Source organism: Cupressus sempervirens, chromosome 4 (genome assembly GCF_028749045.1).
Source record: "Cupressus sempervirens isolate cs-2001-9-10 chromosome 4, ASM2874904v1, whole genome shotgun sequence".
NCBI classification, from domain to species: domain Eukaryota; kingdom Viridiplantae; phylum Streptophyta; class Pinopsida; order Cupressales; family Cupressaceae; genus Cupressus; species Cupressus sempervirens.
This window is the reverse complement of record NC_143121.1, coordinates 434,438,280-434,457,647: the sequence shown is the minus strand read 5'-3', so window position 1 is coordinate 434,457,647 and position 19,368 is coordinate 434,438,280. Positions and strand designations below refer to the sequence as shown.

The 19,368-nt window shown below is 36.7% G+C and overlaps 1 non-coding gene across 1 annotated transcript; it reads left to right on the top strand.

Annotated features, from left to right (window-relative positions):
* Positions 1–14,692: 14,692 nt before the first annotated feature.
* LOC149561877 (U1 spliceosomal RNA) lies at positions 14,693–14,848 on the top strand. The gene has a single exon (XR_016364311.1). It is a non-coding gene; the product is annotated as a U1 spliceosomal RNA (small nuclear RNA).
* Positions 14,849–19,368: the final 4,520 nt, after the last annotated feature.

The window sequence follows — 19,368 nt, the reverse complement described above, 5'->3', positions numbered from 1 at the left end:
CCAATTTAGGAATTAACCTTGAAATGAGATAGAAATAGAAATGCTAGTAAGTAGTAGAAGTAGATCTAACATGAAGTGATGTAAATCTATGAATATTCTCTTGAATTTGGAATGTAATCAAGTATGTTGATGTAATAGCCTTGACTCAACTTTAAAACCCATAAAAAAGGAAATCAAAGTAAATTAGAACCTTCATGGGTGAATTTTCTTTAAATTTTCCTTAGGAATGAATGGAAGGATGGATGTAGAACATGCAAAAAAAAGACCTAAAATGTATGAAGGAGGATCGTGAATGTTGAAAATGCTAGATATTACATAAACTCCTTCAATTGCTTGAATGATCAAATCCTTGATCTTTAATGGAAAAAAATTTTGAATTCCTTAAATGCTTGATGTTTGAATGCTTTTAGAGTGCTTGTGCATCTGAATGGTGGATGTATGGTAAATACAAAATGAGGCAAATGGATGTACTTATAAAGGGCTCAGAATAAACTTTCTCCCATTCATCGACTAGACACAAAATTAGTGCCTTGGATCAACTACAACATGAGGCCTAAGGAGTGGACCCAAAAATGAGTCTCAATCAAGGATGCACTGCATCACCAAGGATGTATTGTGTTATCAAGAATGCACTGAATTCTTGATTCCTAGGTCCATAAACCCTCAACATTCCCTCAAGATCCTTGAATAGGTCTTAGTTTCACCAAATTAGGTGTAGATTTCAAGAAAATCCAATTTTGGTGTGGAAAAGATATCTCAAGTAATTTAAGGAAGGAAAGGGAGGACCCAAGTAGATAGGTTCTACCTTGAGATTTGTGTCATGAAATAAGAATGCCAAGGAGGATTTATTAGGTCCTACACAAGTTTCATCTAGGATAAATTAGAAGAGATGTGGAGAATGCAAATTAGTTGCAATTTATGATGAAATCACATCAAATGGGTGTCAAACCATCATTACATTGAAGTTCTTCCAATTTAATATGGTTCATTTATCCCCCACTTTAGTGAGAGTGTAGCTCAACCCACACGCGTGGTATAGTAGAGAAGAAAGTGTCTAGTGAATCACAACAAGATAGAACATCACTTAGTCAAAGGGAATGAGCCTCTAAGACAAGGGGTCCTAGATCTACATCCATGCACAAGGGTACAAAAATAAAGCAAAATAAACAAATCCAAAAAACAAAGACACAAAAAGGGGTTAGTACTAAAACAAACCCAAGTCAACTAGTGAAGAGACCTCAACCAACAATGTCTCACTCACTAATATCATATTTAGAAAGCTATTAAAAGAGCATAAGTGGTGACAACTTCACAGTCTATTCATAGTAGCATGAAAGAAAAGAGATAGAGAGAGATAAGTGATTACCTCACCTAGTAAGGTGGCCACTCTACTATGAACCACAAGAAGAGGTGCTTGTAAAATATGATATTGAATGGTCTATCGGGGTGGTCAATGAGCTAGTCACCCATCAAAGTTCCATCCATAAATCAACATCCTTGTATCACCATGACATGAGCCAATAAAAATGTGTTACATGTGTGTGGTGTTTAGCATGTTACTTTTGGATACATTACCCATGCATGGGATATAGCATATTTTTTTAATGTGTTACCTGTGTATGGGATTTAGCATATATTTTTTAATATGTTACCCATGTATGGGATTTATCATATATTTTTTAATGGGTTACTCGTGTATGGGATTTAGCATATATTTATAGAAAATATATACAAAGCGGATGTATATATGCCCCCTCTTTATCATGTTTGTATAATAGATATGATAAGGAAGATAAAGAGGATATTGATTTACACAATAAGGAGATATCCTTAAAGAAACAATGCATACTACATTCATTAAAAAGGCCTTAACCCTTACAATCTAAGATCATATACAATCATGAAAATGATATATTACTTATGGAAAGAGGATCCTCATAAGGGAGAAATTTTGGATACAAGACATATATCTAAGAGGAGCGCTTGATCAAGATAACATCTCTGAGAGAAAGAAGAGGAGAACAAAAAATCTTCCATCTAGCCCCTTGTTTCCAAAGGAAATAGGATTTTTTTATGAAGGATTAAAAATTTAACCCGAAGGAATGGAAAATGTTTAAGATGGACCTAGCTCTACAAATAAAGAAGGGGCGATGATGCAAGGCATACACCTCTTGAAAAAAGAGAATTCATAGTCAAGACACATTTATTTATACAGAAAGAACAATTTCACATAATAAACAAGTGCCACTTAAGCCCAAAGAAAGTAGATCCTTAGAAAATAAGAGAGACAAATAATGTACAAGAAAGTATGCCCCCCAAGTGTGAAGCAAGACAATTCTATGGTGGACTATATAAAACAATATTGGAAGATATAAAGATGAGGTGCAAGCAACAACCTATACCCCTACACAAAACACAAAAACCCTATAACCAAGAAGAAGTATCATAGAATAATGCAACACCATAGAGAAAAATCAAGAAATAGCAGATGAGATGCAATTCCAAACAACATTAGATTTGATTATGAAATGAGAAACATTGAAGGCACGAACATAGATTTGTTTCGAAGAGACACATGGTCTTGCATTTACCAAAGATTTACATAGCCATATAGATAAGAATGCACCATAAAATAATATAAATATATAGAGAAATGAGTAGAGAGAGGAAATTATGTCATTATAAAATCTAAACAATATCCTACAAATATAAGAAACATTGTGAAGGAAAGAATCAACACTTACATAGCTCATAGAGATGTAACATATAGAGATAACATATACAAAGAAGATACAATTAAGTGGGAAAACTTAGATGACAAGAAAGAACACTAGCTCCTTAAAAACTTAGTTTTAAGGCTTAAAAATAATGCCAAGTTTTAAGCCTTTGTAGCAACCATGTTATATCTTTTAGTATATGGATCAATAGGAGGAGACTTTTCATGGTAATCATGATAAAAAAGGTGGTGTAATATGGAACAATAGAGGAGGAAAGGTAACTTTGTACCTCTCCTTAGTATCATCATGAATAGAAGGAGGAGGATAAGGTGCATCAAAGAACTTTTAAACATCCTTGGTGTGAATTATGTTTTGAGCTTGAACATAAGTTTTAGAGGTGGTAGGAGTTGAAGAAGGAGAGTGAAGAGGAGGATTAGGAAAAGGATTAGGAGGATTAGGAGGACTACCTTATCAACTAAGGCTTTCAAATAACCTAAAGGAGAAATAAGTCAACCACATAAGGACCTAACCATAATTTTGAAAGGAGGGAAATGTGTGTTTGTTAATCTCATAATAGCATAAGAATGAAAAATATGAAGAGACAAAACAATATGAAATGAAAGAAGCTCTCATAGACTTCATAAGTTCTATAAAGAGATGCAAGAAAAATAATATTAAAAAAGATAGTCGTACACCAAAAGATCCTCATATTAACAAAGAAAAGTGTAGGCTAACTAAGATCACACAATAGAATATAATGATGTAACTTCAATATCAAAAGTGGAAATGTCAACAAATGGGTTCGCCAAAATGTTCACACAGTTTTACGTTGGGTTCACCAAAATATGTTGGGGGGAAATAGATTCACAACCCTATGCATATATGAAGGGTGAAAACCAATATTTCCATGCTAATGTAGGTTGGTTTTAACACAAGATAAAGTGTCAAATCATAACATAACGAAGAAGGTTGAATTGCTTGGAATTAATTCTCCCTCACCTCCACAAAGAAAGGATTTTTATGCAAGAAAATATGCAATGTAAAGTTGAAATATAGAAGAATGGAAATACATATTGAAATAAAGAAGGAAAGATGATGCACCTTACAAAATACAAACCTATAAATCAATTGTTAAATGATGTCATAACTTTCTATAACTCGGGTTCTAAACTTTTAATAACAAAATCTATGAAATGTAGAAACCTTTAGGCTCTTAATTAGGGTCAATCCAGGAGAGCAAAGTCGATCTGGAGGGGCAAGGTCGATATGTCAGGGTTACACTATATCCTTAATCTTCAGTGTCTAGACACAAAATAATTTATAAATCTTTGAGGTTCTGCAAAAAGGGTATCCAAATATGCACTCTATTTTACCTTTTGAGGTCTGCAACCTATAAGAAAAGGGTTTTTGTTTTGTTGATGGGGGGTTTGGCTTGGTCAAACCCTAGTTTAGAAATAACCTTGAAATGAGATAGAAATAGAAGTGATAGTAAGTAGTAGAAGTAGATCTAACAAGAAGCAATGTAAATCTATGATCATGCTCTTGAATTTAAAATGTAATCAAGTATGTTGATGCAGGAGTCTTGACTCGACTTTTAAAACCATAAGAAAGAAAATCAAAGTAAACCAAAACCTTCATGAATAAATGTGCTTGAAATTCACCTTGGGAATGAATGGAAGGATGGATGTAGAAGATGCAACAAAAGAAACTCAAATGTATGAAGGGATATTTTGAATGTTGAAAAGACTAGATCTTGCATAAACTCCTTCAATTGCTTGAATTCTCAAATCCTTGATCTTCAATGGAGAACTTTCTTGAATAACTTGAATACTTGAAGAATGTTTGAGTATATGAATGCTTGTGGAGTGATTGTTCATGTGAATGGTGGATGTATGGTGAATCCAAGATGAGGCAAATGGATGTGCTTATAAATGGCTCACAATAAACTTTCTCCCACTGGCCATCCAAACATATAATTAATGCCTCTGATCAACCCTGACATAGAGCCCAAAAAGGGGACCCAAAAAAGAGTTCCAATTAGGGACGCACTACCACGATTACCAAGATAAAAAACCCTTGTGATTCCCTTGGGGTCTTGGTTTCAGTAAATTTGGTCTAAATCTCAAGAAAATTGAGTTTCGGTTTGGAAAAGTGATCCCAAGTGATTGAAGGAAGGAAAGAAAGAACCCAAGTGGATTGGTCCTACCTTGGGCTTTGTGCTATAAAATAGGAATTTTGAGGAGGATCTATTAGGTCTTACCCTAATTCCATTTAGGAGGAATGAGATGAGATGGGAAGGATAAAAATTAAATACAATTTATGATGAAATTGCATAAAATGGGTGTTAAACCATCATTAAATTGAAGTGGTTCCAATTTAAGATGGTACACGACTACATGACATTTATACTACATGATTTAATTTTGATTTTTATGTTGATTCAAAGGCATTGAATTAACATAATTGATCACATATTAAGCATAATTACATCAACATGGTATGATATACTTCATTATTATTTAACATCTACTTAGTGATAGCATTTCTTGTATTTTAATTCCTAAACAAGATCTTTACCAAGGAAAGCTCCTTCACCCCAAAATTTTCCCTTCTCTTTGGTGTATAGATGAAGATTTACAAAGTTTTAGATTTAGAAGTATAGTATATGTCATAGTCCCGATGCCTTCAAATTTAGCCCTCTAGAGCATAGGTTGAATCATCTTAGACCCATACTAGTATAGGTTGAACCAAGTTTAACCTATTCTTACAACACTTAGATTTTCACAACACAATATTATAGACTTCAAGTTTTGAGATTTCAATTTGTTCCTAGGTTTAGTACACTTTGGTAGGGTTTCTACAAATATGAAATTTCTTCCTCCACTATTCCTTAAGGTGAGTACATCTTCATCCTGATTCTTTCATTGCACTTACTTTGATACACTAGATCTAATATCTTGTTACCTATCATTGCATGAGTTTTTTAATTTACATTACATATACATTAAACTTGCTCCTATCTATTAATATACTTATGGTCCAAATTTTTTTGTGGGGGGAGGGAGGATAATCTACTAGATTTAGAACTTTCTCCAATTTATCAATAAAGATCAATTAAAAATTATATTAACCATTTAATCATCCACTGCATGCATCCAATGTTAACATGTGAAACTATAAGTAAGACAACTTATAAAAACATTCACACAAGTAACAAAAAGACATCAATATTTTTCATGTGGAAACCCCTGGTCAAAGGAAAAAATCACAATGGAAATTAGTACCGATAAATATTTGCACTCTTCTAAAATACTTTTAGTTAAGTCTTAGCATTGTTAGGAGCCGATCCTTTGGTTAAAGGATTTGCATCAAGACATGCCACGGTATTTACCCTATTAGGATTAACCTCATTAGAGGATTTCTAATTCAAGCTAATGAGCTACCCGATCAACATAGAAAATTAATCTTTAGACCTATAAGGTTCTTGTTCACCCTATTAAGAGTGAATTAGTCAAGGGATTTATACTTGAGAACCTATTAGGACTCAACAAGTAAAATGAAATAGGTATAAAACTTCTTAGTTTATTGCACGGATCCAATTCATCTCAATATTTTCTTTAGATTGTGGGAATTTAACAACTAGCTTGATCACACACACCATTCACGACCTTCACACTTATTTTTGCAACATTCTATCATATAAATGCACACTTTAATATTTTGGGCATTCACAACCTTAACCAAAAATTATTCTCTTGAATTTCACCTTAGGCCTACAAAAACATATTAGCAAACTCTAATCCATCCTTTACTAGATCCACACGATCACTAGTTTGAACCGCACATCGATTCGATAAAGAGCATCTAGTCTTTTGCACTTTTTCTAATGATGCATGACTTCAATATTATCACAACAATAAATTTATGTCCAATTAATTATAACCCATTTATGCCACATCATCACCCAACATTACATCATGAAATATCTACTAGAGTTGGCCCAATCTTTACTGGTTGAGGATCAAACATAAATTGTTCTAAGTGTTCCTGCACACAGTCTCCTGTACATAATTTAATCAATCCAAAATATGTCTTCATGTAAACCAAATTATGTGTGATTGTAACTCTAATCACATAACTAAGTATAGATCATAAATCCTAAATTACAATATCTAGATCAACATATATCTAATAAACCAATCAAATCATTTAATGTTTGTCACTAACTATTCAACCCAATTTCTTTGTCACACTTAAATCCATCATAAAATTTGTCTAGCATATTCTCATCTTGTACGATGGTAGACAATACATCATGAGACATCCTTTAGTCATCCATAACTACTGCACAACCACTTTCAAGGAGATTTCTACTCTGGATAGACTTGAATAATGTTGGGTCAATAAATTGTCATCTAATAACATTCGAGTTGACATCATTGAAAACTAAATAACTTATCAATTGAACATCAAATATGCATTATTAAATATCTCCAACATAATTTGCATTAGTTATGCCAACGCTATCTATTCATTTCTATACGTTAAATGGAAAGGACCCTAGAATCAATATTCCTTTTAAGCCTAGATCATACATGAGCACTCCTTCATCTAATTCAATTGTGTTAATCATATTTGGTCCCAAAGGGGTCACATTTTAGGGGCCCTTCCAATGTATGTGTGAAGTGGTGGTCTACCATTGATCACTATTTCACCACTATATAGATACCCAAATGCAGTGTAGTAAGAGTCATGCAAAAATAAAGTTAAGATGTGGAAAACCACAAGAGTTATTCTATGGAGTTCAAGGAACTATGAGTTCTTACTCTGGAATTGATTCAAAATATCCATACAAATCTTCAAGAGAATCCTCGTAAAAGCTTTCAAATCTCTAGGTTCAGGGAAAAAAAAAAGTGGCATCTTATAACCCCCTTTTGCTACCACAACTTTGTGCACTTACCTCAACAGGGTACTTAATTGAGATTGCTTGTCTTCTTCATTGGTGGGCATTTCGAGCAGAGAAGAGATCCCATTATTTTAAGGTCAACGAATTCTATTTTTTCTCTCTACTACCTCATGGAATACCTGAGTTCTCATTCTATGTTGGCCTCATGAGTGAAGGGGTTTGTGCAATATGATACTCAAAAACTTGGCATGATATATAATCATTTTCTAGATATCTCTTCTAAATGAGTTGATTATTGATAAGTCATTCATGCTAAGTTAAAATAGATTATATATATACATACATAAAGGCCAGGGAATAAATACATACACACTATTCACCAAATCTCAATTTTAATCCTTAGAAATAGGATTGATAATCAATAAACAACAACCACCTCCCATAATGCCATTACGTTTAAACATATATAATAAAACATCCAAAGACAATCATAGAAAGTTGGACAAGAGTGCACTTACAGGATATGGAAAAAACTTCGGAAGATAACCCACAAATCGAGCCACAAAGAGATCCAAAGATGAGTCATATACTCCATTAATTACATTTAGCCTGATATACTATAACTTCTTGTTGCACATGATAATGAGATGATACTTAAGTAGCATAGTTACCTTCTTTATCGTCATTCTCTCATGCTAAAACTCCATATGATCATCACTTATTATAAATAAAAGGTCAAAAGATAAGCCAACATATATAGTCACCAAATTTAAAGTCTTTGGAAGTTTCTCCTGTGTGATATTTAAAGATAGCCCTCTTAACATGAAAGAATCCTCCTACATCTGAGTGTCATCTCTAAACGTTGTAGTCCTCCATTTTATCAAAATGTACATATAGGATCACATTTTTTTTCTCTACTAGGGTTTTCTTGCTTCATGGGAACTTTCAAAAAAATTTGCATACGGCCCTTCGCCTGCACTCCCCTTCTGTCGGCACTTGTCATACCGCATTTACTGCAGGAGCTTTAGGTTAGGATATAATGGCTCCGGCCAGCGGTGAACCAGTTGTTTTTGGTGTTCACGCTGCTGCTTCGGACTGCCATGGCACCACGACTGAACAAACACCCTCACAAGTTTGTCCCAAAGGTTTTCCATGAGGTCATCCTGATATTGTCCTTCCTTTGCAAGAATTTGATGTTGCATGTGACTAGTTAGAACAACATACCTTGATAGGGTATTTTGTTGGTAGGACTCCCCCTGAAGCTATGCTCAGAGAATGGGTCAACAAAAGTTGGACTCCTCATGGAGTCCACCTTGACGCTGTGCAAAACCTTACCAAAGGTTTTTTTTTATTTCGCTTTGCTAACCCGTCGCAAGGAGACGCAGTTTTTACCAACAGCCCTTGGTTTGTGCGTTCCTCTGTGCTTGTTTTTCAGAAATGGTCCTACGACTTCTCTATCTTGGATGATAAAAAGCTTAGGGTTTCTGTTTGGGTCGAATTCCCAGGTCTACCCTTGCCCTGCTGGCCTTTTATTGAGTCTATTGCCCAAGCCCTTGGCAAATTTGTTACCAAGGAGCTAGAGAAATTTTTAAATGCTCGCCCTCAGCGGCGTGTTTGAATTGAAGTTGATCTTTCTAAAGATCTCAAGGATTCTATGGAAATCCAGATTGGCGCTCAAACATTCTCACAGAAGGTGCTTTACTTGAACCTACCTAACACTTGTTATAGGTGCCAGTCTGTAGAACACAAGATCAGGGACTACCCTTTGGCTATGCCTAGGGTCAAACCCCAGCCTAAAGTGATGCCTATCAAACAGGTCAAAGGAAAAAAAGAAGAATGGGTTACTATTGGGTGCAAGGGCAAGCTTGCCTTGAATCCTTTAGCCCCCAAGCCATCCTATGCGGAAGTTACCATGATTCCTCCTGCTTCCACCAAAGTGTCAGCGCCTGCTAGCATGGAGACACCAACAGCTTCCATTGCACTTGTTTTGATTTCGCAGATTTCAAACCCTGCTGGTTCGCAGGGGATTAAGGTGGCTGCCAGGGTCTCATCCTTGGCTGGGGCTCATTCTCCTCTTGTAATCTCTTCCATAGTACCACCAGCAACAAGGCGTTCTTGCAGTCCTCTTGGACGTGTGGAGATATCAGGGGTTAAACGACAGGCTGTAAGTCCAGAGGATTTCTCGTCTGACTTCCACCCAGTTTCTACCTTTTTGCAGAATAGTTACTCCTCTCTGGAGGACGAGGATGATATGGAAGAGTTCTCATGAACTTCCTCTCTTGGAATATTCGAGGTCTTACAGACCTCCCCAGAAAGTTCTATGTCTGAGATACCTGTCATAGACTTGGGAATTTAGATTTTCTTTTCTTGCAAGAAGTTAAGATTTCTAGTTTCATACTTTCTATTGCATGCCGCGTCATTTGGCAGGATAGCATCATGTTTTCTTCTCAGCATGAAGTTGGCTAAGGTGGTGTAGTTACTCTCCTGTCACCTCACCTTCATTTTGCTATTATCTCGCCCGGTTCTGACCCCACACACCGTATTATTTTGCTTTTTCTTTCCATTAACAATCATTCCTTTGGAGTCATTAATGTTTATGCCTCCAATGATGCAATGGAAAGGGCACAAATGTGGGTTTGGCTTGCTGACAACTTGCCACCAGCTACTTGGGTCCTATGTGGGGACTTCAATATGGTTGAAGTGGCCTCTGACAAAGATGGCATTCTGCCTTTCCGTTGGATAGCTGGGGAAAGAGAAGCCTAGTTTTACATGCGTCATAAATTGGGCCTTTTTGATCCCAATACTAGCCGCCGCCATGATAGTGGGGCCTAGCACACTTGGTCCAATTTTGGAGCTAGTCCTGACCGCATATTGAAATGTCTTGATCATGCTATGATCTCGGCGCAATCTTTTTTTTCCTTTTCTGAAGATCATGATCTACCTGTCATTCCCCTGACAGATGTGACGTTGTCAGACCACTATCCCATTTATTTTGGCATTTTTTGGCAAACAGCTGTCCCCAAAGTGGCCAAGTCTCAATTCTTCCTCAACACGTCTGTGTTGTTGCATGCTTCCACCATCTCCCACATTCAACATGTCTGGAATTTGGAACCATGTCCACATTCCCATCGAGGTTGGATTCAATGGTGGAATGACGCCATTACCAGAACGGCTCAATTTTTGTGCATCTATGGGCGTCAGGTGGCAATTTTCAGAAAATAGTCTTATGAAGCCAACACCCTTGCCCTCAAAAAAGCCTCTGAAGCACTCACCTTCAACCCCTTTGATGTGGATCTCCAAATTTAGCTTGCCAGGCTTCGCCATGAAAAGAAAATTGTTGATAACTATGCTGCCCGAGGAGCTCAAATCAAACCTCATCTCCACTGGTTGGAGGTTGGTGACAAAGCCTTGAAGGAGTTCTTCTAGGCTCTCTGAGCCCGTCATATCAATGTTGGGATTAAAAAGATAAAATAGGGAACTGATGTTCTTTCCAGTCTGCCTAACATCCTGCAAGCTTTTGTTCTTCACTATGAGAACATCTTTTCTTCGCAAGGTCATTCAGTTGCTCAGGAGGAGGCTCTCAGAAAGTGTATTACTGCTACTCCAAACCGCCTCGCGGTTAAGCAACGCGCTTTCTGTGAGCAACTTCTTTCCCTCCGAGACCTTAAAGAGGCAATTTACTCCATGGCAGATGACAAATCCCCTGGGTGTGATGGATTTTCCTATGAATTTTACAAACATCTTTGGGAGAAAATTGGTCCTGATCTGCACAAAGTCTACCTTGAAGCATACCATTCTAAAAGCTTAGGACCGATCATAAATAAAGGCAATATTCAATTCATACCTAAAGCTGGTGATCCTCAGGACATCTGCAACTGGAGGCCCATCACCCTCCTAAATGTTTCTTATAAGATCATTGCTAAGGTGCTCTCTCTCAAAATTTTCCATATGCTTCCTCTAATTGTGTGGCCTGAACAAACTGGCTTCATCAAATCTAGGTATATTCTTGACAACATCATTGATGTCTGGGAAGGTATGGAATGGGCCCGTAAGTCCAAGCAGCAGGCTATCTTTTTAAAGATAGATTTTGCTAAAGCCTATGATCGCATTGAATGGTCTTTCATTTTGGCTATGCTTCAAGCTTTGGGTTTTGGTCCCAATTTCCTTCAGTCCATGGAGATGCTCTTTGGTGACGCTAATGCTTGCATCACCATCAATAATTCACAATCTAAAGCTTTTGGAATTTTTCGTTCCATCAGACAAGGTTGTTCGCTAGCTCCAGTACTTTATGTCCTTGTTGCTGAAGGTTTTGGTTATTTACTTGCTCACTTTGTGTCTTCACGAATGGTCCATGGCATTTCCTTGACTGATTCTTCCTCCTAGTTAGTCAATGGTCATTTTGCTAATGATTCTTTTCTTACTCTTATTGAAGATTAAGAAAACATCAAAAATGCTTTAAATTGTCTAGACACTTTTTGTCAAGCATCTGGCTTTGCCATTCAATGGCATAAAACGCTATGCTACTGACAGTCTTTTTTGCTAGCTCCACCTTGGCTCAACCAATTCCAATGGAAATGGGTTACTCATGGAAAAATCTTCCACTTTCTTGGCATTCCCTTTGCTTTCCAGGCTTCCCCTGTGGAACTTTGGAATGTTGTGCTTACAAAGATTAGCAAAAAGCTTGATTATTGGATCACTAAGCTGCTTTCTCTTGCTGGTAAATTCCAGATTTGTTCTAAGATTTTGGCTACCACCCATGTGTATTATTCTTCTTGTTGGGCTCCCTCCAAAGCTTCCTATCTCAAATTAGAATGTTTGCTCAGAGATTTTCTTTGGGCCTCTGGTTTTGACCATCATGGTTTTCATAGAGTTGCTTGGGATTTATGTTGTCTCCCAAGGGAATCTGGGGGTCTCGGCCTGCTTTCCACTCGGAAGCAAGGCCTTGCCCTCTGTGCTAAATGGATTATCAGAGCTATTTCTGGAGATGAAGCCTGGAAAATTCTTGTTAGGCATTGCATCTCTTCAGGCTTCCCTGCTAACAGACCGGCGTGGAAGGGGATTGGTTTTCAGACCCTTCTCACTATGCGTGAACCAGTGGTCATACAGGGCTCTTTTGTTATAAAGAGCATCTGGAAAGCCTAGGAAGCTATTAAACCTTGGCTTCATTGGGCTGGTGATGAGTTTCGCAATGGGCTATCCTTAAATCAATAGAACATTTGGTGGTCTCCCCTGTTTGCCTTCCAGGGTACTCCTCTTGCCAAGACTCAAGGTGCCAGTGCTCTATGTTTCTTTAAACGTGGCATCCGCACTACCAAGGACATTTTTTCAAGAGTCACCATGAATTTCAGGTCATGGGAGGATATGCAAGTTCAATACTGCCTTGTTCATGCTGATTGCCAAACTTATGACCTTATGTTGTCTTCCATCCCTGTGCACTTACTTCATAAAGTGGGGATTCAGTCTGTTCGTCCTTGGTGGTATGATTGGAAGTGGTTTCCAGCCACTCCATTTACCAATTATAAGCCCAATATGGGATACAAATGGCTTTCACCCCACCTTCCAATGGTGGACATGCTTAATCAACGGTGGCATTTTCATTCTTCGCTTTCTCAATGGAGAAAACGATTCGACACCATTTGGAGTGCCATTACAGAACCTCAGGTTGCACACTTTGCTTGGTGCCTTGCCTTCCAAGGTCTTCCCCTAGGGCCTCGGCTCAAGCGCATTGGGGTTCCTGATCCCAGATGCCCCTTCTATGGCCAACCTAAGTCCTTTTTGCATATTTTTTGGTTTTGCAAGCGTGCTCAGAATTATTGGCACTGGATTCATGATTTTTTCAAGCCTTTCAAGCCCGAAACTTTTTCATGGCACATGATCCTGTTGGGTGATTCCCCTAGATTTCCTTGAAAGTTCTCCCAAATTTGGCATACTTTTAGGATGGAGATTTTGTTTTCTCTATGGAAAGATAGGAATGCAGTTTTATTCACTCACAGTTTTTCGGATGTCAATATTACAATGTACACTAAGGCATGCATTTGTAACAATGTCATTATGCAGATACAGGTGCAAGCTAATAAAGTTGCCCTGGAGGTTGCACACTTACAGGAATTGTTAAATCATTGGGGCAATGCTCCTTGCACCATTGCTAGAGTTCCTCTGAATGCCTCGATCGATGCCTCCTCCTCTCGCGGTCATCATTCCCGATGCCAGTCCTCTGGCCGCCATTCACACACACCACTCTCCCAGGGTCCTCGCCACCGCTCTCCCAATGGTGGTCATGGTGGTTGGAGGCGCCGCTCCGCTTTCCCACCGCGTGGTGGTTCTAGCTAGTCCCCAGCTCCCCCCTGGGCGGGCTTCTGGCCGGTCTCTAGCTCCTCCCCCTGGACGAGCACACTCTAGCAAGTTTCCTCAGCTAGCCTTGGTAATTTCTCCTCCGCAGCCAGACAAGAAGGATGTGGAGACTGTGACTACCCCAGATCCTGCTGATGGCTGGATTGTTCCCAATCCACCTCACAATCCCACTGATGTGTGGGGATTTCCTGATAAAGATGATCCTCCTCCCTCTGCTGGTACTGCCTTGGCAGCTTGAGGTGGTTAAAAGTTTTTTTTTTTTATGAATAGTTTATAGTTTATGGCTGAGGCCATGTTGTTTATTCTGGCTTCAGTCGTTTGAACTCATTCGCGGGGTGATCCTATATCCCCCAGCCCCTTTTTTGTGAATTGTAATCTTAGTAAATTTTATTAATTGAAAAGGACTATTCATCAAAAAATGTACATATAGACATTTTTGGAGAAACTTCATGTAATTTTGATAAAACCATGTCCTGTCATCATCGATAAGTAGGAATTGTGTCTCGGCCAATCAGCAACCTTTCCAGCTTGTTTTAGAGTACCTAGCGTTCATCCTACTTTGCACTGGGAGTATGTAACCATCACGATTTCTGCAAGAGAGATTTGTGAATTGCAAAGTTGGGTGTGGTATGACATGATAATCCCACATGCGCGAGAGGAGAAAGGGAGGGGGGAGAAGAGGTAAGAACAAATAGGAGGAGAGGGGGCGAGGGAAAGCATACTTACCTGGGTGGGGTCAATCGGTAATCAACAAGGCCGATGGCTTAGGGAGAGCACCTTCATTGCACATGAAGAAGGGGGCTCTGCCTAGCATCTTCCATTATGAAGAGTGCACATCATAATTTGTGTCAGAGGGGGCTCGCGCGGCCACCACATATTTCAAATCATAAAGTGAATTGATGAGATTGTTTCATGTGAGTCTGTGTTAACACTTATATTCAGGGGATTTCCTACACTCAATGAAATCAGTCATACCTCTCTATTTTAGCAGAACACATTCTCCACCGTCAAACTAGCACATAAATGATAAAAGCTAAAGCTGAGGTCCTTGAAATTATAACAGCCTCTAAAACACTGTTCCTGTCTGGTGCTGCTTCCAGCCTCTGTTTCATCATTTCTCCCCTTTCCACTCTATCTCACGAATCTAGTATGATATCTTTGTCAATGGATGGGATTGCACTGGGAATTACTCTTTTATTCGTACCATTGTAATATGCTGAGAATAAAAATGAATTGTGGTTACAAACAAAACTTTGGAGAAGTTGTGAATCAGAAAGATGCAATAACAATTGTGGTCAATTTTCTAGGAGAGGATTGCCAAATGTATAGGTTGGTTGGCACCTTGTTTTGAGTGTGAACTTCATTTGGGTATCTTGAATCTATTGCTCTATCAAATCATATAATAATATTCATTCTTATGAATATTTATATAAATACTTGATCAATAATCAAAAATCATAAGAAAAATCAGACAAAGAGTTTGAACCAGTGGCAAGAGGTCCATTCGATTAGTTTAGAGAGCTCTTTATTCAACTACCATAGGCTAAGTAATTAGATCTACACATATAATAATAGAAATAATAAATTTTAGACGATAAATCACTTAACATAAGGGATATTGATGGTTGAAGATGTTATAAAATTCAAACTATAATGTAAAAATAGGATAACTATCTTTCAATTAATTCTTATGAAAGGAGCTACTAAATGTCATTATCTTCATGAGATCCCAAATGCATATCCTCTCATGTATATATCATTACAATGATGTTAACCTTCCTTACACAGACCTCTTAATAGCACAATGGAGGAGTAAACAACCAACCCATGTATGCCCTTTAATTATCTAATGTAATTCTACGATACAATTTAACTATTCTAAGGGATGTGTCTTGCATTGCAAACAACTCCATGCCCCATATACATTATAATATAATATAATATAATATACTTGGGTAGACAATGTGCTCCATCCTTGAAATATGAGAGGATAAAGAACAAGATTGGTGCAAGTCATTACAAATATGACCTCATGTAGTGCCATCCAACCATCCATTTGCAATCTCTGTTATGGTTTTATTCTGACGATAGCTAGAGTGCATCAATTGTTACAATTTGTTGTACCCGTTTGATTACATTCTTCATCATAGTATGTTCTCTTGTTTTCCTATGCACAACCATCAACTTCTACAATGCCATTAATCATTCTAATTGTTCCTTTGATTTTATGTAGATCCAAATTGATAGACTTCTTGATTCCATGAATTATCATGCCTCTAAGCTGGCTTCCTCTATGATTCTTGCCTCTCATAATAACGTGAATTCCTATATGTTGCATTCTTCACTATGCACGTAACCTTTTATTTTTAGTCATTTGTTTTTTCTTTCTTTGTTGGCAACCAAGAAAAGGAACAATTTTTTCCCCTTTCTTCTTTGGAGACATCTCCTCATGTACATCTTTTTATTAGTTTTTGGTGCACTCATTAGTAGCTTTGGAACTTTCTCTACCTTGACTTTTCTTTCATCCCCAGTGTCCCTCCTACTGAAAGTTTCACTAACCGTTGCACTATTATACCTTCCTTCTTTAAAGCTAAAGTGTATGGACTTGTCTGACCCATCTTCTCTTATCATTACTTTTCCCTCCTCTTTCTTTTTCTTTTATGTCCTCGTCCTCCTCTTCTTCTTGTTATTGATGATTATCATTCTTAGTTTTTTTCTTATCATCATATCCACATCAACTAACATTTTTTGGCACCAAACAGTGAAAAATGCTTGCTCCAATATATCAAAAGAATAATGTTCATATGTTGACAATACCTTATTTTCTTAAATGAATAAGTGTTTACATTATCCTTAAAACATAATATCATACATAATCACAAAAAAAGGGGTTGTTGGAAGAAATCACTCCCCAAATCTAAGTGAAGCCAAGCCCAATACATATAAAAAAGAAGAAGTTGTGACAAAATCTATCCCACTAGAGGTTGTAGCGAGTTATTTTATTATGGATTTCTCCATAAATTTGTAGTGTTCAACTCATGCAAGATAAGTTTTCAAAAAGAAATCACACCCTCTTATTTTTGGTCTCTCATTGGTTAAGTATCACAAGCAAGTAATACAACTAAAGCAAGCCAAGAAAGCTTACTAGAATTTGGTTATCCTAAAAATCTATATTTATAGGGAGAAGGTAAAGTAAAATGAAGATGGGGGAGCTAAGACCACCTCTAAGTAAGCTTATCCCTAGATCTTCATGTTTGGAGGGTTGAGAAGCATGCGAGCTCGACATTTCTCCTTGTTTTTAGTTGAACTCCATAAAAGAAAGGGTCGCATGGGAAGAGTGACCTATGCAATGTGGAGCCACACATTATTCCACATCACTCACCCTTTCTTGGGCTTCACCATTGCAATGAAAACAATATTGTCACATGCTCGTTCATCTCACACACATTCTATGACATAGACAACTAGATAACAAATTTGAAAGGGTGTGACTCTAATGCTTCATTTTTGGTTTTGGAAGCTTCAAGTGTAATTTACAATTATATGTTGCAAATGTGGATGATGTCCAAATGATTTTAAACACTAGATTTACTACATACAATGCATTCATTAATTTTTTGAAGTCAAATGTTCTAATAGAGATGAAACATATAAATAAGTTGAAGGAAATAAACTTTTAACATTATAGAAAATAAGCTTCAAGTAAAAAGTAATAATCTTTTAAATTAATTATATCTTAATATTATAGCAATGATTATCACCACATTCTATAAATTTTGTGTTATGGTAATGGTGCTCACTACATTCTATTAAGTTTATGTTGTATGAAAATGATGATTATTACATTCAATCAAATTTGTGCGAGATTCCTTCAAATGTTCTATCATTATTTGAATTAATAATTCTCCTCATTGTTCTAGATGAATTCATGAGAATACATTTTTTATTGTTTAAAAAAGTACATATTTTAAATTTATAGTCCTCACACTCTAGTATTGATCACTAAATTACCCTTAGGTGCAGTAAATTGAAAAAAAATGGGACAATCAAGGTGAGAAAGGTTGTTTATTTTTTGTGTACTTTATGAAAATTTTTGACATGATACCTAGATACAAACTATGGAATAACATGAATGATTTTTAGAGCAATTGTACATAAATGATATGAGAAGGTTAAAGCTAAAACCAAAACTAGTCATGGTATATCTGAGTAGTTTGTAGCTAGCCATATTGGAGTAAAACAAGGTTGCCCATATCTCCTATGCTATTGACCCATATATTGATAAGTTGGAAGCATGGTTAAGAAAGACAGATGGAGAAGGTATCCAATTGATTGGTTATGTGGTGAAACTACTTTTATTTGTGAACCATCTTACCTTAATTTTAAAAACAAGTCATGGATTGAGAGAAAACCTTAAGGCCTTCAAAAACATTTGTTAAGAGGTTGGATGCAAGTGAACACCACCAACACAAAAGTCATGATTTTCTCATGACATGAACAAGATAAAAATATTTCCTTTCTTTTTTAAGGGATCTCGATAGAAATAGTGAGTTAATTTAAATATAACGGACTAACTTCCACCATGAGCTCAATTGGGAGGCTTCTAGAAAAAAGATGATATATGAACGTTAAAACCATGGATACACATCATAAGTCAATAATGTTTGTGAAAAAAGTTCTAAACCATAGGAAGAGAACTTGGATGAAGCAAAACAATAACTAGATGAACAAGCCAGAGATCAACTTGCAAGAATGTCCTAGTAAAAATGAAGAAATAAAAAGTTAGTCAACCAAAAAATTTAGAATTGACATATTGCACACAAAGTAGATTGGAAAAAAAAAACATACATCACTACAAGTCTTGTTAGTTAACAGATTTTCCTTTGCTGAAATGATTGACAATTACTTGACTCTATGCCACTTTCTACAAGGGATTCTATCGCTAACAATTGAGCTATTTACGTAGAACTAGACTCTCTGCATTTATAGGTGTAACTTCCTCTAAAATGATTATTTAATTAGTTCTTATTATTAAAGAATGATTTTGAAATAATACTTTTCACCTGAAAGCATCAAAAGACATAAACATTCCACCATAAACATTGAAAGGAATGCTACAAATCTAAGATAATTTCACCAATAACAAGTCATCTAATAAAAGTAAAACAACTTGATTGGTTGCAAAGATCCTTTATAATGTATATTGCACTGAAAGTATTAATAGAAAAGACACAAATCACTACCACCTATAGTTCAATTCCACTAAAATCAAATACATGCATTCAAAAACCAACTGATTCTAGAACCGCAATTATTCGATATATGGAACCAATATTTTTTAGATTTTTTAGATTTTATTGCTATCAAGTCTTTAATAGTAATAGAAATAATAAT